The sequence below is a fragment of the Pteropus alecto genome, unplaced genomic scaffold (genome assembly GCF_000325575.1).
Source record: "Pteropus alecto unplaced genomic scaffold, ASM32557v1 scaffold511, whole genome shotgun sequence".
NCBI lineage: Eukaryota > Metazoa > Chordata > Mammalia > Chiroptera > Pteropodidae > Pteropus > Pteropus alecto.
In genome coordinates, this window is record NW_006431911.1 from 1,590,022 (window position 1) to 1,615,859 (window position 25,838).

General features: G+C 39.7%; 1 protein-coding gene and 1 pseudogene across 1 annotated transcript in view; both read left to right on the forward strand.

The window, feature by feature from the left end:
* The window catches only part of MID1 (midline 1), a 546,989-nt gene that overhangs the window by 145,908 nt on the left and 375,243 nt on the right, over positions 1-25,838 (forward strand). Inside the window, exon 4 of the mRNA XM_015599319.2 lies at positions 10,971-11,088. The gene's annotated coding sequence lies outside the window, so the exon portion shown is untranslated. The remainder of the gene's footprint in view (positions 1-10,970; positions 11,089-25,838) is intronic.
* On the forward strand, positions 20,010-20,128 carry LOC112472294 (annotated as a pseudogene).

The window sequence follows — 25,838 nt, forward strand, 5'->3', positions numbered from 1 at the left end:
CACTCAAAAAGTTGCTGGCAGTGTTTACCACTGAAGAGTGAATACACTTGCAAACCAATCCATCACCCTGGCCTACTATTATCACTTAGGGAAGCAACACATTCGGTGAGCACACTTATAGAAGTGCAAGAGGACTGAGTGACATTTGCGTACTTAAAGAGTACACAGCGCACACATGGACATACACTCTGTTTACTGGCCCTGACTAAAAAGAGTGGGAAAACAGTATTTTCATTGTGTATCATGATGCTTTTTTGGCATCGTACCAGATTTGGACAGGCTTGTTGATACTAGATGCTGCTGCCAGCAAATAATAGCTGGTAATAGATTAATATTTGTGCTGAAGAATGAAGTTCTAGAGAGTATTTTCTCTATAATTTTATTGGCCTTTTTAAAGACCCACCGTGGAAAAGCATAGCCATGAGCTATTACAAGGAGCCAGCCTTGAACTGATGCACAAGCCTAATTAGAACATGGCCCTGAAACGAGATAGTGGAGGATTGGAAAGAACGTGATTTAAAGCCTAGGAGCAGAGCTGATATGTTTTGTGTTTGGGAGGTTTTCATGTGAACGGGTTTTATAGTGAGATAAAGAAATTGAAGTAGCATAAAATGCATTGGAAAAGAGAAACTGGCTCAGAGTCCAGATAGTTCATTGGGGAGTTGTGTTATAAATGACAGGAAATAAAGGACAGGATGGCTGGAGGGGGATTAGGGTCAATATGTTTTCTTAAATAGAATAAATAAGATATTTGTCAAGGTGAGTTTTATAAGTTTAACCTATTTCTTTCCCCACTCATAATTTCTGAAAAATTGCTATTAATAGGTGAATGCACTAGCAAATCGATATCCATCATCCTCGCCTAATAGCACCATGTTAAGAAAGCAACTGTTACTCTTTCTTTTCTCCATCATTTGAAAGGTTAAAATTGTCAACACTTGTTGCTCAACATGATAAATAAGAACACAGCTTTAAAAATCTGCATTTCACAAGCTTGTGAGTTTTCCCCATGATCATTCCTCAGATAAGAAGGGACGCTATCGCTGTGTCCATTGGCTGGGGCGGTGGCTAGAAGACGGAATAAACAGCATGGGGTGTGACTGATGGATTCACTGGATGATCAGTTAATTTCAGAGGTTCATAGGAGCAAATGGCATGGATGTGTTGTTAACAAGCGCATAGGCCCAGCATTGGGGACATCCTGAACCCACTCTCGCCTGAGGGGAAAAACACAAAGAGCGAGATGCATGGGGAGGCGACCCGCCAAACATCTGCATTTAATTTGTCTGCAGCAGTGACCACCCAGGGGGCAGCGGCTTCTTCCCAGAGAAACTCGATTATACCAGCATGAGGTGCCTTAACTTCCTGGAGGAAAAATTATACCTTTGGTCAAGCAAAAAATTCTGCTTTGGAAAGAGTTTCCCAAAGTGTTATCCCTGCTTCGATTTAAGAAGGAGTTTTAGAGGAAAACTTTTTCAACCCAGTAGTTTTCTTTCTCCTGTCGCTGGCAAGTTCTGGAGGAAGCAGGAGAGATGACGGGGTGTTCACTTTTGCGCAAGTCAGTCAGTTGGGAGCTGGTGAGATCTTGTGTTTTGTGCCCACTCTGCTGAAGTCGTTATCACTTGAGACCAGAGTATACTAACTGGGTGTATTCCCGGAAGAATTCAGAACCATTTTCCTTTAGGTCAGTGCTTCTCTCGGTCAGCCAGAGAGATTTTTAAGGCTGGCCTCCAGGTGCTGGCAACATCCTCGGATGTTCCAAGAGAAGCCGGGATGGATTTGGATAGAGACCCAAGTGATGCTCATGGTGCCTCAGCTGCCATTTACCGGTCTGGCAAACCTGCCCCGTCGTCTGCTCCATTTAACCCTTTATATCAAATCTCTTCACATTGGCGTCAACTATCTCCAGACTGGATTACTTCTCTTCTTTGTGTGACAATATGTTCTTTACTACTCTTTGCCCACTTACACATTATATGAGATTTACCTTCATTAGATCCAATGCTAAATTTTCATTAGATCCAATGCCTAAATTTTCTTTTTATGTTTTTGACAATTCATTTGCCGAAGTTGTTTCTGTTTTTAGAGTGTTTCCTCCTGCCAGACTGTAGCACCAGAAATCAGTGTCTTATTACTATTCCATTGCATGTTAATTAAATGGTAGTCTGCTCACTGCCCTGCCTCCGCCCTTGCCTTAAGGGTAGAATTCAAGGACCTCATCTCTTTTGTCTTCGACCCTATCACCATGCCCGGCATATAGTAGCGTTCTCTGAATATGTGTTGAACGGATGAACAAATGAACGAATGAATTCCCAAAGTCATACGGGATCTGACACGCTCTGCACGTGCTCTCCACATACTCTCTGATGCCGGGCTACCTGGGTTTGAATCCTACCTGGATTTCATCCCTTCCTGGGTACTGTGATGTCTCTCTGGCGTGGTCTCTTTATCTCTAAAATGAGTAAATAGTAATACCTACCTTTCAAGCACTGCGAGAATCACTAGGACTTGTTAAGCAGGAGGAATCACTCGTGGCGTGTCTCTCTCTTTACTCCACAGCCCCCGGTATATGCTCCAATCACATCCACCCTCATAGCTGATGCTTTGAGGGTGCCCTTCTGCCTTGTGGAATATGGTTGTCCCTCTTCTTCACTTACCAAATTCTACAACCTCCAGTTAAAAAACGTCCTTGGCTTCCACAGTGCAGGCTGCCTCAGTCATGGGCACGGATGGCATCATATCCACACCTGTGTCAGAAGGCTTATATTATTTTCTAACTGGCTATTGTCTGTCCTTCCCACGAAAACGTGAGCTCCTGTAGCATGGGGACACTGTCCTCCATGTGGAGATACCTACTGGGGCCTCTGAACAAAATCGGACCTCCCAAAATGTTGGACCTTGAGGAGTGTCTTGGCCACAGTGACACTCCAGGGTAAGAATATATCCCTGCGTTTGACTCGGACTACATTTTTGAGGCATTAACTGGATAAAACGCTAAAGCAGCTTTTCTGCAGGAGTGACTAGAAGATTCAAAGGACCGAACGCTGAAAGATAATATGTGAATTACGAGGATGTGAAAGAATGCGAAAGCTAGCCAGGAACTTATCAAATTCCAAGTGCAGTAAATTAAATAAAACCAGAGGCTACCGAGAGAGACAGTTTTGAAACTGATACGGTTTGGTTGGTGGAAGGAGACGGCAGCCCAGGCTGTACTGCGCTGGTAAACCTTTAGCGAGTTTTTCAACCTTCAAATCTCTTAGTGTTTACTGTGTGCGGTGCGTTATCGGAATCCTCATCCTCAAAGCAGAAAAGAAACATTAAATATATCCATCCTGGCTATAGAGAAAAAAAAAAAACATTTCGTGACCTAGGGTCAGGTACGCAGGTTTGAAAGCCAGGATATCTGAAATGCTCTGATATCAGAATTTATTTTTTTGAAATGCTTTGGTTCGTTTCTCGCCAGAGTGTTTCGGTTTGGGTCACATAGAGAGTACTGTGTTGGGTGATATTTTTGCAGTAATTAAGGCAAAGAAATTTTTCTTATCATTGTTCAAGGTGCTTATTAGAATAGAATCGATATCACAAAGCAGTTAAGACCGAGGACTCCAGAGCTGGACGTCCTCAGTTCAGATCCCAGCTCCGCCACTTGAGAACCTTGGCCAAGGTGCCCTGACTCTTCAAGCTTCAGCATTTTCATCTCTCAAGTGGATGGCCCTCCTTTTGTGAGATGCGCAGACAGCAGCGTCATCCTGGAGCTCGAGGAAGGGGATGTATACTGGGCCCAAAGGGCCTGCTGGAAGCCATGGTCTCGCCATGCTTCCAAGGCAAGTCTGGTCCTCTGTCCGGGACCTGTGCATCTTTACTCTCTTAAAGTGCGATCTGGTCAAGGCACAGCCATCCCTTCCCCAGACAGGCTTCATCCGTTGTTTCTCTTATCAGCAGTAGGAAGGGCAACCTCAGCCAGAAGGTTCACAGACCTGGAATATGTGAAGTATAATGTGATCGTTCCCAGCCTTGGCTTCCTAGTAGACTCCATTCGGATCTTTGAACAAACACCAGTGTCTGAGACCCCACCCTAGACAAATTAAGTCAGAATCTCTTGCAGGTGGACACCAGGGCTTCAGTATATCTTTAAAGGTTCCCAGATACTTAGAATGTGTAGCAGAGTTTGAGAGGGATTGTGATGATTGTTTGATATGGTGGGAGGAGCCTAGACAGACCAAAACCGCACAGTTCAGAACTCCCTCGACTGGCGGTTCCTCAGCACTAAGATAGAGTTACCATCTGACGCAGTAACTCCGCTCCTAAGCAATTACTGAAGAGAAGTTGAAAACAAGGCATGCGTTGACACAAAAACTTGCATATGAATGTTTATCATTATTCGTAAGAGCCAAAAAGTGGAAACAACCCAAATGTCCATCGGTTAATAAGTGGATAAATAAAATGTGGTGTATCCATTAAATGAAATATTATCCAGCCATAAAGAAGAATGAAACAGCGATTCGTGCTACAACATGGATGAACCTTGAAAATATTGTGGTAAGTGGAAGAAGTCAGACACAAAGGGACAAATATCGTATGATTCCATTTATATGCGACATCCTAAAATAGGCAAATCCGTAGAGACAGAAAGGAGATAAGCAGTTTCCAGGGGCTGGGAGAGGGGGATGAGGAGTGACTGCTAATGCTCACGGGGTTTCTTTCTGGGGTGATGAAATATTCTGAAATTTGGTAGTAGTGATGGCTGCACGAACTTGTGAATATAGTGAAAATCACTGAACTGTACACTTTAAAAGGGTGAATTTTATGGTATATAAATGATATCTTTAAAAACCTAGGTCTAGTCCTTACCGTTTCTGTGACATGGGCGTGTGAATTATTGAGACTGTTTGAACTCCAGATGTCTCTCTTTTGTAAAACGGAGAAGGGCTCCCACCAGCGATGTGGGAAGGATGAGAGCCGATGGTGTTCGTGGAGTCCCTGCTCATGGTCTGCCCTCAATACTTGGGAATGCGCTGTCCCCTTCCAAATTTATCCCTGCCCAAATCTCAGAGACGGGCCCCTGAGGACACTAAGGGACTGGTGCCTGCAGGGGAGGAAGGAACACCAAGGAAAAAGGATGAGAACTGCCCAGTACTCACCCTTCCCCAATTGGACTCCTTTTTTATGAGCTTGCGTTGGTCCCAAGAAAGCCATTCTGGATGTTACGGACTGAATGTGTCTCCCCCAAATAATATGTTGAGGCCTCAACTCCCAATGCGATGCTACTTAAGATGGAAAGTAATTAGGATTAGATGAAGTCATGAGGTTGAGGCTCTCATGATAGGGCAAGTGCCTTTATAACAAGAGACACCAGAGAGCTCACTATCCCTCAGTCTATCTCTGCCATGTGAGGACACAGCTAGATGCAAGCCAGGAAGAGAGCCCTCCCCAGGAACCAAATTGGCCAGTACCTCCATCTTGGACTTCTAGCCTCCAGAACTGTGAGAAATAAATGTCTGGCGTTTAAGCCACCCAGTCTGTGATATTTTGTTTTGGCAGTCCAAGCAACTGAGACACTGGAATAGAATCAGGAATAGCTCTTTGGAGAGATGACACGTTCGTCAAATGTCAAGCGTATGAGACTTTCTGCAGCGATATTATGGCTATAATGATGAGCCTTTGTTTTTCTTAAATTGTAGTATCTCTTTCATTTTTAGCCATGTGGTTGCCAAGCTCTGCAGAGGACAAATAATTTAAAAGAAAATGGTGTCGTGTTTTGCTAAAATGGGAAGATTCTCAATTGAAGGTTGTAAGTTGTAATTATTTTCCTTATTGTGAAAGAGCATTGAGATAATTAAGGTTCTAATTAGCTAAGGGGGTCGAATGCTGATTGAGAGAAGTGAAAGCAGCCTGCTTGTTTAAGTCATTGTCATTTGTCTACTCAGTTCTGGAGAATCCCCAAGCTCCATCTCTCAGTGTTATCAATCTTCAGGTCTCAGGAGATATTAGAATCCTGAGGAATTTCATGAGCTGTTCTCTAGTATGCATTATTGTTAAAATGCTTCCAATATTCTTCATACTCTTTATTAACATAGATGTTCAAAATTGTTTACTTAATAAGGAATCTTCGATTTCGCATTATTTACAAAGAATTGTGGCCTATAACAAATATTCAAAACTGTAAATGCCGGCAAGCGTTATTAGGTAGTATCCGAATCACTTTACATTCAGATCTCCTTATGACATTAACAGCCCTCCCCACAGTCACACATGGAGACCGCCAATTGCTTCCAAAACTTGTCCTTTCTTAAACACCAGTAATAACTGTTTGTATAAAGTATCCTATGCATATAAACTTATTGATATTTTATTTGCAATGAACACACATGCATAACATGGCAACAGCTGCAAGAAAAGCTGAATGCTCTGTTCGCGACCATTTTCTGTGCTCCTGTCCCGGTTCCGGAGATGCCGAACTTGTTCTTTGCCTCCTTGCGTCATCTTCCTGCTCTTACTTTTGACTTCGTGTCAGTAGCTTTCATCAAGCCAGTGATGTCTCTAAGTTGGTTATTCAGTTTTAATTCTCGGAAGAGAATTAGAACACCTTCTCTCATTTCCTCAGTGTCTCGACTAATTTTTCTCAGCATTTAGGTTTTAAAAACACATATAAAGTCTCTGAGAAGTGCCAAGAGGGAATTCACACATGAAAGTGCTACTTGTGATCCTGACTCCGGGCGGATGGGGCAGACTGGGACATGCTGGGACCTGGCAGTAAAGTAACATGCTCACAGGGTGGGCCTGGCTCCTGGGGTACAGACGCAGCCTCGGGTGCTGGGAGGAAGTCCAGCCTGACAGGTGGTGAAGGCCATGAGCATGCACCTGGCAGACCTGTGACTACGGGGGTGTGACTGACCAAGGGCCCCAGCTGCCGCCCTCTGCAGTCCATCATGGAGTTTGCGCTAAAGCCCCCTGCCACAGGCTGCTCCCTCCTAATGGCTAAATGACCAGGGGATACTAAGACGGGCCTTACCCTGAGAGTCACTTAACCAAAGTCACCTACCCCTTTGATAGGTGACTTTGGTTAAGATGCCCTGACAGCTTTCTCGAACATTCCTAAGGCTGAAAGGTAGACTGGGAGCTTCTACCTTCTCCCCTTCTCTCCTTCACTGAGTGCTCTCCCAGCCTTCTCCATTTCCCATCCTAGGTCCTTTCACGCAGGCACAGTCCCTAATGGAATCCTTGCACACTTCCTCCTGTCTCTGCATTTGACTATCAGAGAATGTGAACTTACACACAGGATCCAACCATCGCGGCTACAGAAAACAGGAATTAGGGGGTCCAGTGGGGTGTCCGACAAATGCAAGAAGCGCATTGGCAATGGGGATGCTTGACAATCTCAGCAGCTGGCAGGCAGGATATTTCAGAAATGCTCTTTCCCGAGTTCGTAGGGAGCAAGAGAACACAGCCCTCCATCACTATACGGTACTAAAAAGGAATGAAGATGGTACATTCCTAAGGAAGCTGAGCTCATTCCAATTACTGAGATATAGATTGTGCCCAAGACGTGATCCGGGAGGCCACAGGCGAGGCAACCGTGTTGGGAACAAAGAAGATATCCAGTTGTAAGAACTGGTGGCAAGATACAGAGCCAAAGTCGCAGCCAAGCAAGTATGAAAGGGTGTTCCAGATACTAAACCAGAGTTCCTTAAATCCTCCCAGCTAAGATAAAGGTGGGTGCTGGGAACTAGCAAAGGCTCGATCCTTTGCTCATGAAGAAGGAGTTTTCGTAGGAAGCCTGAGGGCTCAACCAGGGGAGATAATGGAGCTCCTGAGAGCCCTGCAGAGCAAGGTGAACATTCGTGTGGCCTGGTGAGTGGGGCCACCCACTGAGGTGGCTTTGGCACAGTCATTGTGCTCACTGCTCCTGGGAGCTCGGCTGGTTTCTGCAAGGGCGTAGAGCTAAGGCCCAGAGCAGCAGTGGCCTGAAAATGCTGAGTGGTTTGAACTGCGTTTTGCAATTGGAAGTATGTTGTTTGAAAATTATCCAAGTCACAGTCTAGCCTTACCATATTTTGGCTGATTGACGTGGATAAATATTTATAGAACTGTTCATTCTTTTATTCGGAAACATTCACTGGACAACTATGTGCAAAGCAAATATGGAAAGATGCTTGATTGTAAAGATATTTATATCTTTGTTGTAACGTATCAATTATTTGCACCTGAAAAATGTATTTGCTTTGTGGGAAGTCTCAAGAAACCATGAAAAATTAAGTGTTGAAACAGCCCCGTGTAATCCAAGATCGTCAGAATTTAAAGTAGTGAGAATATACAGTAAATAAGAGGCTTTTAAATGGGTGACTTTATTCATTTTTATTGAGTATCCCTCTAGGTGAAATAAAATATTCCAGCATATTTCTCCTAAGAAATATGGGATATTGGCAGCATTAAATCTGAATTTGTTCTCCGAAAAAGTCTCGAAGCCAGTATTTCTCTAACTTATACCATTGTTGTCATAGGTGACCAAATTCGGCATAGCTATCTTGGAACCAGATCTTGTGAGAATTTATAATCCCCAAACCAGGAGAAAATTAAAAGTAAAATCTCCTAATTTAAGTGCAAGCTGAAGATATAAGCCAAATTATGGCAGCCAACCTTTTTAGGTCACTTCTCACTGTTGCTGGCCACGTTGTCACGAATGAGAGAAAGGAATGGTGCCATTGTGTTAAGTCAGTACACAGATTTACAGTCGAATATTTTTTCAATTTTAAGCTGAAGGAAATAAATCGAGAACTTTCTCCCACCGTCGTTGTAGACTTATCAGTGGAGGTTCGAACGTCTTTTCTGAGCTTTCGGAAAGGTTGCTCTCCTAGTATCAAGGCGAAGGCCGATCTCGTTGATGGGTTTCAGGCTGTCTGTCTCTATGGTCGTCTCCGTACCGGGCGAGAAACCACATGCCATTGTCATGCTCTGGCTTCAGCATAGAGCTGCCCTTGGAGCTGTGGGTATCTGTGGCTTATGATGATTGCCTTCAGCGTCTCAATGATATTACCAAATGTTACGCCCAAACCGATGGTCTAATGCTGCATTCTGAAAGGCGAGCCTGATTTATGGCCGTGTCTGAAACTTTTATTGGAACAGGATACTGTGTTTTCTTTCCAATGACTGCACAAGAACTATATGCTCTCTCAGAATTAGCCCGAGACACCTATAAAGCTACTTTCAAGTGTTTATAAGATTGGAATCAAAACATGAGATCATGAGTCTTTTGCTGCAAATATCATTATTTGTTTGAATGTCCTTTTCTGTCATATTACAATATCAGGAAAGTGCTCTTATGTGTTCACTAATAGCACAACTGAAATCAGAAAATCCAGGCTCAAAATCTGCCTGGGTTAGATGTCTGTGTTGGTTTAACTTAATTGAAAGATTGGGGAAAGGAAAAATAAAATTCCCAAGTCTTTACCTTACGTTAGATGACGGTTTAATTATTTTCTCTAAATATTTATTGGACACCTACCACGTGCAAAGATAGAATAATAGGACATCGAGAGCTAAGACACTCCCTCAATGGGCTCCCACAGTCAAGTGGGGAACAAAGTACCCCAATTACTTTAGAACAAAGCATAAGATTAGAGATAAGTGTCACTAAACAGGGGCAAAAGCATAACTGTCCAGGCGACTGCATAGAGATGAGGTCTTCCCCAAGCAGGACCCATGGCTCAGCTCTGCCATGGGCACGGATAGGACAAGTGCACTTGGCTCCAATAAAACTGGCATCAGGAAGTAGCTAATGACTCAGCGTAGCGCACATTGTTCAGTCCTTTTCATGTATAATGTTCTTCCTGGAATGTTGTTTCCTAGGCATCCTCTACCTTCTCCCCATCCCAACCACATCTGCTCACTTGGCCTATCAAATTCATATCACTCTAATATTTCAAAATGACCATCAATGCCTTTAGGAATCTCCCCTGACTTCTTTCCGAAGGGACTCCAACCTCTGTGTTTCGTGGCACTTAGTATTTCTTGTATCACAGTACTTAGCACACTTTAATTGTGAGTGTTTGCTTAATTATTTACTCTCCCGATAAAGTATTGCTCCATGAGGACAGAGACTTACTCAATCTTGCTTATTAAGGTTTAGTACGGAGCCTACATATGATAAGTGCCCGATAAATACTTAATTGAGTGAACATGTAACCTATGATAATCATATAGAAAGCTTCTCGTTAAGGTCGTCATGAACAGTTGAGCAGGTTGTACACTGTACAACTCTTGGGGACACTGTTTAATTCAAGCACTTTGTAAATCATTCATCCTGGAGTTGAGTAGTGTACAACCAGTACAGTCTTACACTATGGTCTTTCCTTCCATCTGCTATGTATTGCACCCAAATTTTTCTTTGTTGAGTTAGTTGAAACATAGACTTTTAGTGTCTAATAAAAGCCAGAAATTGCATTTTAGCCTGCATGTTCAATGAAACTCAATAAAAATTCCTTGGAACAACTGTATATGACTTACAAATCTAACATTTGCATGGCCCTTCACAAGGATTAAGATCTTGGAATCTGGTACAGCAGGAAATTGTTTGTCATTAAAGAAGGCATTCTGGTGGTGGTGAAGGGATATGTTCAAACAAAGGAAATTAAGACAGCCTTGAGCGAGTCAACATTCTTGTTCTTTACCTGCTTTATCCTGTTAAGAAAGAGCAATCTCCTTTATCTCCGATCTTTAAAAAATGAAGAAAAAAACGAAAAGATGGGAAAGGAGGGAGAGAGGAAAGAGAGAGGGAGGGAGAGAGGGAGACAGAGAATTAAAGAAAAAGTAAAGGGATGAGTTTGCAATATGCTAGAATAGGTGGTCTAAAAAGAAATCCAGGATGAGGATGGAAAAATTAAAATGCTAATACTTATGTGATTTTAGCTTATGATGTTATCAAAGTCAGCTATGAACTTGCTGCTGATTTCTCTGGTTTTTCTCAAACACAGGAGGTGTATCCATCTCACTGGCCCAAGTGAACGAGCCATTGATGTTAAAGCCGTTATCACCAAAAGATGAGCCAGGAGATATCTGTTGACAGTGTGGGCTCAGCGTTTTTGTCATCTGGTAAGTGCAACATCTCGGGACATAATTTTTGCTAGGCTGCTCTCGGCTTTATATATTGCACCCCCCCCCCCAGGAGTGCTTTCCTATATTCCAAAATTGTTTTATCTGTAAAAATATGTGCTTTTCTCTTAAGGATTGCCTATTTCCCTATGTTAATTAATAGCTTGATAAATATAATAGATGACTTATGTGTTCCCAAAGGATCGACTATATTGTCTTTTGCTTGGCTTGGGGCTTTTTAATAATTCTAGTGGATTCAGGACTTGGTTTGCCTCTTAATTCCATTCAGATCACACTAAGTCCTGAGTTCATTTTTCTACTCAAGGATTTAAACTATTCTTTTGGCTTTTGAAGATTCAAAAACGAATCGTGATGGGATATTTTAACAATAGTCATTAGTTAAGTTGCTGATGTGATATAGTCAACAGTACACAAATATGTGTGTCCAAGCTAGTTTATCAGTCCTCTTTTTCTTGATCTATAGGAGAATGTTCATTCTCCTAGACTTCTCTGTCTTTTTATACCTAACAGCCATCTTTCCAGTGTCTGTTTTCATGAGGGAAGACATACCTGATGCTGGAAGCCTCTCCCAAAACCACAGAATATTCCTCTCTGTGGATATGACTGGAGCATCTGTATTTTTAACAAGGCTATTATATGCACAACACTGCAGACCTATGCCTTAGTTTACATCTCTCCCAGCATACCTATTTTTCTTATCTCATATTATAGTTGTGTCCCAGTCTTACGTATTCTGTCAAATATGAAGCAGATCTAGATTTTGTGCATCTTTACTCTGCAGGTGGTGCCCAGGGCAGTGTCTTGTCCACAGCAGGCATTCAAGTTGACATTTGTTGTGTTGAATCACATTGACTATATGCTTGACAGATGTGTAGACAAACAAAGCAGGCCACATTTGCGCTGAATTTCAAGAAGAATTCTAATTCATCGACAAAGCTAAATTACTTGCATCCTTTGCCATTTACCTTTTGGTATCCCTGGAAGGATGGGGGAAAGTTCAGGTTTGATCTTAGTAAGTTCTAGAACAGCACTGTCTAATAGAACTTTCTACGATTATGGAAGTATTCTAACCTGCGCTGTTCAATATGGTAGCCACGTGTGACTACCAAATAGTTGAAATTTGGCTCATGTGACTGAGGCACTGAATTTTTAATTTTATTTAATTTTCAGTGAATTTAATTTAAATAGCCTCACGTGACTCCCAGCATCCTTATTAACAGAGTCACTCTAGAGTATAAGTAGATAGCCTTCAGCACTAAGATGGTGATCATCCTCACTCTTCTCTTTAACTCCCCAATATGGTGTCTTGCACACAATTTATTAATTATCTGTTTTTTGTTAGCTAGAACTGAAATTTTTTCACTCTTTTCTTCCTTTCCTTGGTCCTTCTTTTGTTTTTTTGTTTGTTTGTGTTCTGGCATATTTATTTATTTATAGTTATTTCAAAACTTATTGTCCTTCCAGTGTCTTAGGTCTGTCTTTTTTGTTCCTGTTGGTGACCCTCATAGATAACATAAAATCTGATTTAAGATGCAAGACTTCCCATCTCCCTGAACTTGATAGGGTTTTAAGACTACAAATCCTCCTTGGGTAAAGGAATTAGCAAATACCGAAGGTTCTGGATGATTTCTATATGGCTCTTCCTGAAGTTTTTGTCCACCTGGAGGCTTCAATTTCGCATCTCAAGGTCACATATGGATTGGCCAAACATTTCAAGTGTCACTTCCTCTCCCCTTGGCCAAACCTGAGGCTTAACACCCTTACTAATTCAACTCTCCCGCAAAATAAGTTGTCATGCCAAGATAGGCACAGAGATGGGCCCATCTGATTAAAACCCCAGCCGAGCAGTTTAAAATGTCAGATTGTTAAAACGTAGAACTAAATGAAGCAAGTAATCCAGTGATTTCCTAGCCAGGAGTACCAGATGCATGCACCTGGACCCCGTTTGTAGATGTTGACAATGCTGCTCAGTTGTAATCCTTTCCAGCTGAGTCCTCTGGTAATGGACTGTGTTGGTCTTTAGTTTAGATGGTTAACTTGAATGGCATCAAAAAGAGGGGGATCATATGGGTCTCAATTTTCAGCGTTGTTTAATAGACACCATCTCCTTCCAAATATGACAAGCACTTTGCAGGGAAGGGTATTTTAAATATTAAGGCAGTGGTTCTCAAACTTGAGTGTACCCTGGAGGGCTTATTAAACACAGATGTTGGACCTCTTTCCCAGAGTTTCTGATTGGAGGGAGATGCTGAGAATTTGCATTTCTAGCAAGCTCCCGAGTGATGCTACTGTGGTCCAGGGACCACAGTTTGAGAAACATACTCTTAAGGGATATATGATATATTGCCACCATAAATGCTGAAGATTTCGGGATATTTCCAATTTCTTATCATTTTATTCTTTTCTGCAAAGCTGATTTTTAAGAAAATCTGTGGCTTAATTTGTGTACATTTGTCAGACGTTTTATGAAAACACACATATGAATTAATTAATTTGGTGAGTGTTTCCACTATATGCCAGACACTGTGCTAGCTACAGAGATTGCAGATGTGAACCAGACAGACCACCTCTTACAGAGATTATGGTAACGGGTGAGGGCAAAGAGTGCACTGTGAAGTAAGCAAATAAATATGGTAATGATAAGGTGCCAGGAGAGTTGGAGTTCCAGGAGTTATGTCAACACCTGGAAGGACACGTGATGTAGACTTAGATGCTCGTGGGGTCTTCTTGGAGGAGGTAACATTTAAGTTGAGATCTAGTGAATAATAAGTAGTTAGACTGAAAGAGAAGGTGGAATGTGACAGGAGGGGAGAGAGAACGAATCCAAAGGACTGGGGAAGAAGTGCATTCTGGTGCCCTGCAGGAAGGGGAAGCGTCTCGGTGTGCCTGGAGCATAGAATTTGTGGAAGAGAGTATCATGTGACTGGGAGGAACCAGTAGGCTCAGGACCACACCAAGCCTGTGAGCAGTGCTCATCGGTTTGGATTCTTTCTCATAGTATTAAGCCAAACTTCCTGTCTGCCATATCCTTCATCACCTTTTTCATTTGGGAAAATAGGGCCCCCCCAGGGGGGATAAAAAGCAGAAATGAATTTTATTTCATTTAAATGTAGATCAAATGACAACCAATGCTGCAATCAAAATCGAACTTTATTTTTCTCTCACACCCCCGATAGAACTTTATTTGGAAGGACTGGATGTTGCCTGTCCCAAGATAAAAACTTTTCTGCTCATTCTTAGGTAACATGTAGTTCTTATGATTATAGAGAATTGTAAACAGTCTTGGTTCGCAAATCAGTATCCAATTGAGGATATTAATGAAAACTCTAAACTTGATTTAAAGGCTGCACTTTATCACTTTCCCAGGCTCGAAGTCCCCAGTGGAGAAAGGGGACATGGACTTGGATTTCTTCTCTCCAAATGCCCAGCGTGCTGGCCAGGTGGCTTAAGGGTCTGGGCATAGGGAAGGGTAGCAAAAGGAAGAGGAAAAGAATGGAGCTGGTCCCTCTGAAGCTGGCTTTGCTTTCTCCATGCCTGGCAGGTGTTGAAAGCTGGTTCGTTGTCATTTGGACCTTTTTGAGGGCTCCTTGCAGGATCTCCGCTTGAATCTTTCACCTCGATTCTCTTGAGCCAGGCGACAGCTTCTCTTTCCTGATCGGTCACTTACATCATTGACTTGCACCACTCGAGTAGCAGATCCTCCTGGTGTCTTTCACTATGTGCTCTTAGTCTAACTGATCTCCCTGCAGCTGAGATGAACGTCCCACACGTTCTGCCAGCATGCCGCATCTCAGTCTCAGCATCTCCTTGCTGGCAGCTAGGAGCTCTCGCCAAAGCAGAGGGAGACCCTTTAGTCCTTGAACAGCCACTGCTCTGAAGTGTGAGGGGGGATCTTAATGCTTGCAGGGGTGACCCTTACAAAAGGGTCAGTGAGAGTCAATAGAGAAATTACTTTACTTGCATTTCGTTTGCGACATTTCTGAGATCTGTTCTACTAGTTCCCCAGACGCTCTTGACTGGGTTTGAGCCTCAACTGCCCACGCTATTTCCCAACTCATTAACTCATTCTTTTGTGGTTTTTTCTCCCTTCTCTGTCTCACTCTCCTCATTCTCTCACTTGTTTTGAACATCACCTTCCAAATTAACTTCACTTTAATTCATTAACTCAGGCTCTGTTTTCGGGAAAACCCCAAGGCGAGATGCCATGGTAATTCAGATTATCTTTTGCTGATGTCCTTCTACCCACTAGGAAGCCCAGTAACCTAGGATCCCAAACCACACCTCACTTACCTTCACTCCTGTGTTGCCTACATCTTGGCCAAAGTAATCATTAACACACTGCTCGATCTGTAAAACTCCCAATAGGCCAACCCTGCTTTGCTTCCACAAGCCAGACTTAGCTTTCTTATCAGGTAATTATTTCCCTTCGATCCTTGTAATTAGACCTGGGATCTTATTCCATGGAGACATTGAACTAGAGAGGCTTCAGACTAGGGGAACACCTGGCATATTTTTAAGATGGAGGTTAAAGGTGAAATGCAAGCATGCATAAAAAAATTATGGCAACCTCGTTTCGTACCCCTACCCAGCCCCTTGCTTCTACGTGGCTCCCAGAACATCAGGGCCAAGTTGAGAATCCACAATGCATGGTTGGAGGTGATCCACTGAAAAGCTAGTGGGCCATCCAATTGCCCTACTGGCAAGCCCACTAGTTGCCAAGAGACATTACTGCTCCCCGGTTCCACACAGAGCTTTCAATTAGATTTCTAGTGCTTCAGACTAAAGAAGCATGGCAGCTCTGAATCATAAGACGGTGAGGAATAGCTTCTAATACAAACAAACAAAAAAGAAATAAATGATATAAAAAGCAGGAAAATAATTTAAAAAGCTATAATTGTTATCCTCAGGAATAAGGAAAATATTGAATCAAACATGAACTATATACATTAAAAGAGAGTCACTAAAAATACTCTTGGAAATTAAAAATATAATAGCTCCTCAGTCTCCCTCTGCCCGCCAATGCTTTTAATTGAATGGTTGGAAGAAATTTTTAAATAAATCTCACTAGAAGTGAAAGAAAAAGTCAAAGAGATGCAACGTGAGAAAAGATAAGAAATTAGAAGATTAAGCTGGGAAGTCTAATAAATCTCACTGATTGACACTCAGGAAATTGAGAGCAGAGAAAGCAGTTGGGAGAATATTTCAAATAAGTGTATCAGTCAGGGAGCAATGACTGTTGCAACAAATAAACCACTAAACATCAGTAGCTTAATAAAATTACAGTACACTTCTGGCTCACATAACAGGAGAATACTCCTGGTTAATGGTCACCAAGCTGCTTCTCTCCTCACGATGACTAAGGGACCCATGACACTTCTATTGTGTGGCTCTGCCATCTCAACACCTAGGTATTATCTGCATCCATCTGACAAATGGAGGAAAAGAGAATAGAGCAATCTACTCACTCCCTCACTGCCTTGGCCCAGAGTAACACATCATTTCTTCTCTTAGTCCATTGGGGAGAATTATCACCTCACCTACCTAGATGCAAAGAGGAGACTGTATTCTGGAAAGGGAAAAACAAAATTCCATTTCCTGTCTTAGTCTATTCAGGTTGCTATAACAAAAATACCATAGATTGGGTGACTTATAAACAATAGAAATGTATTACTTACAGTTCCGGATGCCACGACTTCATAAGGGTTCTAGTATGTTCGGGTTCTGGCGAAGGTCCACTTTCAGGTTGCAGACTGCCAACTTCTTGCTATGTCCACATGGTGAAAGGGACCAGAAAGTTCTCTGGAGCTTCTTTTCTAAGGACACTAATGCTATTCATAAAGACTGCCCTCATGGCCTAATCACCTCCCAAAGGCCCCGCTTCCTAATATCATCACTTTGGGGAATAGGATTTCAACATGTGAATTTTGAGGATTCGCAAACATTCAGACCTTAGCAAAGGGGAAAAGCAAAATTCCAATGGGAGTTTAGCTGTCTCTGCCACAAAATTCAAGCAAGATTTCCAGAACTCAAGTACATGAATCTCCAGATAGAAAAGACCCAACAAGAGCATAATTCAAAGAATAAAAAAGACTCAAATCACAGTACATTATTGTGAAATTGCAGAACATAAACAATAAGATTCTAAAATAGTCCAGGGAGAAAAATCAGGTCCTATATGAAAGATCAGGAATGAACACTATTTTGGACTTAGAAACCCTGGTGGCTGGAAGAAAATGGAGCAATGAGTTCCAAAAATTCAGGGGAAAAGAATTCCTAACCTATAATGCTGTACTAGCCAAAGCACTCATTTAAAATAAGAGTAAAACAAAGATTTTTTAAAAGGTATCACCTGCATCTGTAGTTAGGAAGTTTGTGGAGCATGGGCCATACTACAGTAAACCAAGAAAGAAGTGACGTCCTAGAAACAGATGTGACACAAGAAAGGGAAGAAGGTTGTTGGTAACGAGAAGTTTTAAGAAGACAACTGTTAGATGTTGAAGAGAGTAACTGGTTCTAATGGAACTTAAAGTTGGAGGGTACTAGGAAGGAAATCAAACAGGAGAAAATGGTAACCTTTTGAACTGAGAGATTTGATTGCATGGAAATCTGTATTGCCATAATATTACATGCTTCTGGAAGAATTAGCTATAGATAAAAAGACAATTAAGCAAAGGAAAATGAGAAATTCTTAGCACTAGAAAGAAAGTTTACAAGAATGCTTGTTTAATCATAGTAAACTTTTGACTTATATTTACCCAATAATACTGACTAACAATTTAACAAAGTTATCATCTATCCACATTTGGATGATGGATTGAAGTGAAGGGGGATATAAGAAAACTACATAATTATATATCGAAATGGCTAATAAATAAATGATGTCACTTAAAAAACTGGTTCTATTGTGAAACTAACTTAATAAGAGCTGATTTGGGGTTTTAGAGCTTGTTATCTTATATAAATTATTTCCCCCAAGTGTTTCCAAAACATGTTTAAGAAAGGTTTAGATTTTCCATGTCAATGGTCCAGTAAGTTCATGCTTTGATGCACAATAATGCTTCCAGCACATGGCAATGATATACCAAGAAGAAAAAAAAAAACACATAATGAGAGTAAACATTTTTGTGGTTCAGAAATATAACAGAAAAGCAAAATGGTAGGCAGAGGTGAAGCAAGAGACCTCTTGGAATCTGGGTCTGATAACAGAGTTGGACTTCAGCAAAGTAAGGAAGACCGAAGTACTCCCTGATTCTTCATCTCCACCTGAGATGCACTAGGATAGGCTTATTGCTTAAAGCTAAGGATGAAGTAGAAAATCCCCTTCCATCACTAATCAAAAGAGGGTGGAAAACTTCCTGCCGCACACTGCTTGGGACCATACCTCACACTTACCTGTAAGCCAAGCCAATGGGCGAACTCAGGCATAGTTGGTCAACTAGGAGCTTGACCAAATGGCTTGGGGCCCAGGTCTGTGATGACTTTTGCTTGTTGCAAAGGGCAGGGTCCCTGATTTACATTTAAAACAGTTCTAGAATTGGGGTTTAGGGTCTGGAAAAACAACAAAATTACTAGAGTTGGGTGATCGTTGAAAGAAAGAGAGAGAGGGAAAGAAAGCAAAATCTTCTTCTTCAAATGAGCTTGCAAACTAAAAATGTAAAACCAGATGAAGAAATCTAATACAAGGAACATAGCCCAAAATATTGATAATTATTATTTAAGTTCATCCTACTTAAAATTAATTTGTAGAGACGTCTGACAAAGACTAAAATACATAGGCTTTATTTCCAGGAAGGTGGAATAGACATACATGTCCCCATTTCTCCAAAATTAATCCAAAATGATTAAGGAAAAAAAACTGAACATTACACAGAAAACAAGCACAACATTTTGAAAGGTAGAAAAAATAAGGCAGTCCAACTAGGGAACTCAGAACCTGGGTTTTATTTTTGCATTATATAGTCCAGACTGGATACCTGGAAATGCCAACAGACATAGACAAAAACACCTGAGAAAAGCCATCTCTCCAAGCCATAGAACATGGAAAAAGGCAGAGTGGAAACATAAAGAACTTTCAGACACTAAGCACTTTACTCCAGTCAAGCATTATAGAGAAGACTGCAGCTGCAGAACAACCCATAACAGCAAAGGCGAGGTACAGAGTTTAGACTTCCACCCTCACCAAGCTGTAACAAGGTACCACAATCCCCCCAACTCTGTCAGAGTCATGTCAGAAAATGAGGAGCTTAGAATTGAGGAAATGAGTGTTATAACAGCTGAAAAATATCTAAATTAAAGAATATGAGTCCTCAATTTAAAAGAATGTCCCCAGTACCAAGGAAGATGAAAGGAAATAAATCCACAACTAGACACATTGTAATTAAACTACAAAACATGAAGGATACTATACAAAAGGTATTAAGAGCTGCTGCAGAGAAAAGACAGATTGGACTGTTGTCTGTTAGACTTGCACATTTCTTCATAATTGGAAATAGATGCCAGAAGATAACGGATTAATAGCCTCAAAGTGCTGATGGTAAATGTCAACCTAGGATTTTATACCCAGTTAACTATCATTCAAAAGCAAAAGAAAAATAAAGACATTTTCAGTTACACAAAGACTAAGTGAATTTACTGCCTCCCCCCACCCCAGAGACCCTTACTAAAGTAACAAGGAGTGAGGGGTTTCTGTACAAACAAATGCAAACCAGAAAAAAATATAGGGTGTAAGAAACAATGGGTAATATAAAATAAGTAAAATATATCAATGGACAGAATTAACTCTGATAAGAAATAAGGGTTTTTTTTTTTTTGGAAAAAGATATAAGTAAAATTATGAAAAGTAATAAAAAGAGAGGGAGTGGAAGTTTGGAGGGGTACTTAAGCATTGAAATTCTTTCTGAGTCTATGGCCATGCCACCCTGAACGTGCCCGATCCTGTCTGGTCTTGGAAGCTAAGCAGGGTTGGGCCTGGTTAGTACTTAGATGGGAGACCACCTAGAAAGACCAGGTGCTGTAGGCGTTAAAAAAAAAATTCTTGCTGCATCCTAGAAAACAGTAGGACTACCAAATAACCTTAAAGTTGTTAGGAAAATTTACAATTGCTATGTATGCTAACATGTATGAATAGCCACTGAAGTTATAGAAATGCAAAGTATATCTTTTTGAAAGAAGAACATATTAAAAAGTTATTAATCCCACAGAAGTCAGAAAATGAAAACAAAAACAATCGCGAAGAAAAAAGAAAATAAAGAAAAAGAAAAAGATGATGTAAATAAATTTAACTTGTCAGCAAAAATAAATGCAAAAAGATTCATATACTATTAAACATGAAGATTATAAGATTGGATAAAAAATAAAATATACTCGTATGCTTGCTCATAAGAGAAACACATAAAACAAAACATTTTTAAATCAGGATTTAAAAAATGATATCTAGGGAAACACCAATTCACAGAAACAAAATAGACATACTAATGTGTTATATAATAAAATAGAATTTCAGGAAAAGTGTATTAAAAGGGAAAAGAAATATTAACAACAAAATGAATAAGGAAAAAAGAATGATTTAGTAAGATGATTAAAGGGTTTTGGTATTGGTAAAATGTGTTCGACTAGGAGTTGATTGTATCAAGAGTCTCGAGGATTTCTGTGTATTTTAAATATTAACGAATTCAAAAGAAAATAATTCATACACAGAGTAAGAAACACAATGTTTAAAAAGAGGTAGTGCAATGAGTAATTTACAAAGGGCTAAGAACATGTTTTTGTCTAATTTTCAATTTCCTGCTTATCAAAAAACAAGGCGATCAAACTTGTTCAATGAGGCATCCAGATTTATTAAGCTCTTATTCTCAGTTTTTGTTGTCTGTAGAGAAATGTAAGCCTCTTAGAAGAGCAATTCAATTTTTAAAGAGCTCCAAAAAATATTAGAATATGTGAATTTTAGAATGTGGGAAGATACTAAAAATGTTACTCTATAATTAATAAGATAATAAAAGATTAAGTTATGCAATATTAAATGTTTTGATATTTTGATATAGATATAATTAGTTTGACCTGGGAGTTGGCTATATCAGGAATCAACATTTTCAAGGATAAATCTCAGAAAAGATATGGCAGGAAATTGACTCTATAGGAATGGATGATTATATTAGCAATCCACGTGTGCATTTGTGTGTGCGTGTGTGTGTGTGTTGAGTGTTTAATGGTTGTTGATACTCCAGTCATATCTGTGCTCACTTCCCCAATCTACAGTTGTATGTCTTGAAAGATACAACAAAGAGAGTTGTTCTTGTTGAATTATTTGTCACAAAGTTTTTATAACTTGTCATTTTCATATCTGAAGCCTCACACATTATTAACCCTTACATGTTAATTTTGTGCAGGTTTGATTGCTTTATGAAGTTCCTCTCCGTGTTAACACAGCCTTAAAATGAGATATTATCATTCTAAATGTCCTACTGATAGGATGGCTGAGTAAATTGAGGCACTGTAACTCGAATATCCAACCTAATAATTACAGAACAGCATTAGCAAACATGGAACCATGCTGATAGGATAATGTGACGTGAAAGCCATTTAGGGAAGAATTCCATACACACTCTAACTCTCCGGATGCAAAATGCAATACTTATATTAAAAAAGAATCAATAAAGAGCTATGGCAATTGGATAGTACAATTTTTAAATGATTTTTTTCTCTTTTCCAAAATTATCCATATATTCCTTTTATAATTAAATAATTTTCTTTTATAAGTCCAATATAATTATGTTTTAAAATAACTTAGAGTCATTTGAAAGAGTGGAAAAAGACCAACTTTTAGAAGCTGAAAAAATATATCAAAGAGATAGTTAACTTGTCAGTAAAAAATAACTGCAAAAAGATTAAGGAGAATGAACGCAGCATTAAAAAGGTTCACAGCGGCACATTCAGCAGTAAAAAGAGTGGGATGGGGGTGGGGGTCAGGCCAAGGAACAAATCAAATACCAGTGCCCAGAAGAAAAACAACACTTGAGAGTTAAGCACTTCAGATTTTTTATTAGCTCTTAGTAAATAAAGTAAGATTAAAGGAAAGCATTGGAGACAGCCAAGAGATCTTCACTCCTCTTGTCTTTGCGGTAAGCATGAAGGAATTAAATAAAGACCATATGTTCTATTATTTTACCTGGTCAGCAGGCTGTAGAGTTTTGAAAGAAAATAAAAAAAGGACAACTTTCAAGAGCATTCAGGTGTACAGCTCAACTTGCGAAGCTGAACTTTTATTTCACTCGAAGTGGTCACTTAATGCGACTGAGAGTAGCCAGTGCTAGAACAGAATCATGCACAGCTTGATTTCCCACAGGGCTTAAGAATTCTCCCCATGACTGCCTGCAGCATGAGCTTGGCCTTTTTCTCTCTTCAAAGCATGTTATGCATTCCTACCTTTTACTTAAACAAACCTCCGTTCTGCCCCAGAAGTTTAATTCACATGTGGGAAAGACTGAGGCAGATGAGTATGCATGTTTCCTAAATTTGAAATAAAAGGGGAACACAACAGGATATTCTAAGTCCTATCCCCACTAAATGTTGAATGGAGTCACTTGTTCTTGAAACGCCTTCGTCAGATTTTGAAAGACAAAATCTAGGTGCAGTGTAAATGGAAAAGAAGCGTCTCGTCAAGAATGCTGTGTCGCCCTGTTCACTTTTGCCATCCCTTTTCCCCCAAGGATAAAGAGAGGGAGCCACTCCATCAATAGAGGCACTGACACCCACCACCTGCCCAGCCCAGAGCACCAGGAGATGGGGCATCTATCTGGTTCTGGTCCTGGATCTTAGCTTCCTGGACTTTTTCCTTCTAAGCACGGATCCAAGAGCGACAATGTCATTCAACCTAAATACATAACCACATCACTTCTGTTATTTAACATGGAGTCCACCCAGACCCCATGAAAAAAAGCCACACATGAGCAACACTCACTTTAAAGTAACTTTTCATATTCTTCCCTTTACTAATATCAAACCCGACCTCCTGTTCAAGACTTTATTGAGCTAGAGCTAACCAGATGAGCTTCTGCAACACCCCGAATTACTGTTCTCCTTAGCAGCATGAGATTTTTCTCTTTATAATGTCATCGAAATAAGATGGGGGTCTTAGTTCTTGGGCAACCAGGAATGGAAAATGTGCAGAGCAGTTGTGGCATCAACCTTTATGATATCTAGTCATTTTCTCACAAAACTCTTGGTTCCCTGAATTCTTGTGGTTAAAAGAATAGAAACCATGCCATGGCTTTGCCTACGTTCTCTCCCTGTGTTGTCTTCCTTCTGCCCATCGGTTTGGCTGATCTACACAGTATGAATTGTAGTAGTAATTCTACTAATTTAACTCCTATTGGCCAATCTCACGGTTTTCTCCTCATCCCACACAATTGAGGGCCCCTTGATTTATCATTTCCACTCAACATTATTTTTAATAAAAATTGACATCATTTAAGTCTGGGCTAAGGCTGGCAATTATAAGGACATTTAAATGTACTCTTTGCCCCTGGTTCATTACTACAGATTTAAGAATAGCGTTAGCAATAATTGCTTCTAAAATTGCCAACTTTCTTGGTTTCAATAAACAATTTTCTTACTTTCAATAGGCAATTTTAGGATTTCAATAAGTAAGATAGCTCTGATCTAGAATGAGGTTGATATTTGTCATGAACTGTTATCTTCTCTCTTTCTTCAAGGATTTCCTTGGAATTTTTAGTACTCATCATAGAAAAGCAGTAAGATTCCCTCTGACAATTCTGATCATGTTCAAGAAAATCCAAAACAAGAAGTGTTACCCAAATTTGCCTGTCATATAGTTTAGTCTTTCAAAGGAGGTCTCTGCTAAGAAAAGCAGCTACAGCCAAAGAAAAGTCAGCACTATCATACCATAAATTTATTATTGCTATGTTTTTTTGTTGTTTGGGAATGATGGCTTCCACGGTCTAGGGAAATATTCTTTAGATTCTTCAAGTTCTTCTATGAAATTTTTATTTATGTGTTTTCATGTCACTGATAATCTGGAAACAATATAAACATATTTCGAATCACATAGGTGATAATATAACTAATAAACCAGTCCACAGTTTCTTATTCCAAATCCCTGAAGCCAGATGTGTTGTAGAATTCACAATTTTTCAGATTTTAGGAAGATCATACAGTGCATGTATTATATTATATAACACCCACAGTGGAGGCTGGGGAAATCCTAAAAATCAATCGTATGACTATTTCTGTAGTGAAACATGTGACTCTAAGTGTGATAAACATAGAATATGAGTAGACCGTATTCTGGGCCATAAAATAAGCCTCAATAAATTTAAAAGAATTTAAAATATAAAACTATGTCTCTAACCAAAATGTAATTAGACTAGAAATCCATAATGAAAAGCTATCTGGAAAATCGCCCCCACCAGCATTTGGAAATAAAATAGCATACTTCTAAATAGTCCATGAGTCAAGAGAAAGCCACAGGAGATTAGAAAATATTCTGAATTAATTAATAGATAACATAAAATTCGTGTTCCTAAAGCAACACTAAGAGGAAAATTTATAGCAATAAATGTTTAAAAAGAAAGGTCACAAACCTATTTCCTAAACTTCTATGTGAAGAAATAAGAAAAGAGAGTAAATTTAACTAAAAACAACAAATAAAAAGGTAAACAATAAAGATAAGACTGGAAATTAATGGAATCGAAAACAGAAAAGAGAAAAAAACCAATGAAAGCAAAATCTGCTTCTTTGGAAAAAAATCAATAAAACTGATAAAATTTTAGCCAAACTGCTAACAAAAAAAGAGAGAACTCAAAAATTAGCAAGATCGGGAATGAAAGAGGAAACATCACTAAAGATCCTAATGACATTAAAAGAGAAATAAGGGATTGTTATGAACAACTTTGTGCTAATAAATTTGATAACTTTGATGCAATGAGAAAAATTGCTCAAAAGTCATGAGCCTACCACTCAAGCTCACTCAAGAAGAAATGGGTAACCTGAATAATCCCATACCAATAATGAAATTAAATTTGTAGTTAAATACCTTCCAACAAAGAAACATATTTTTACTCAAACTATGAGGCCAATATTATCATGATACTAAGACCAGACAAAGATATTTAAAGGATAGAAAATTATAGACCAATATCCTTCATAAGCATAAACACAAAAATTTTAGACAAAATGTTAGCAAATAAAATACAGGAACAAAAAAATTATGACCAAATGGAACTTATCTGAGAAATGCAAGGGCGGTTCAACATTCAAACATTAATGAAATTCATCATGATCATCTTGAAGAAAAATTGTGACAAAATGCAACGTCTATTTATCAGTAAAACTGTCTAGGGGAAAAACAACTTCCTCATTCCGATAAAGGGCATCAACAAAAGCAACCGTATAGCTAACATCATGCTTTCCTGTTAAAGACTGAATTTTTTCCTCCCTAAGATTAGGAATAAGGAAATGATGTTTATTCTCACCACTTCTATCAATTTAATATCAAGTCAATATCAATTTCTAGCCAGTGAAATAAGGTAATTTTAGAAGGACACAGATTGGAAAGGAATAAATAAAAGTTTCTTTTTCTCAGCAACATGATTGACTATGTAGAAAATCCCAAAGAATCTACAAAAATCCTTTTAGAACTAATAAGTGACTTTAGCAAGTTTTCAGGATACAAGATAAATTGCTGGTTGGAATAAAATGTATAGAGAAAAGAG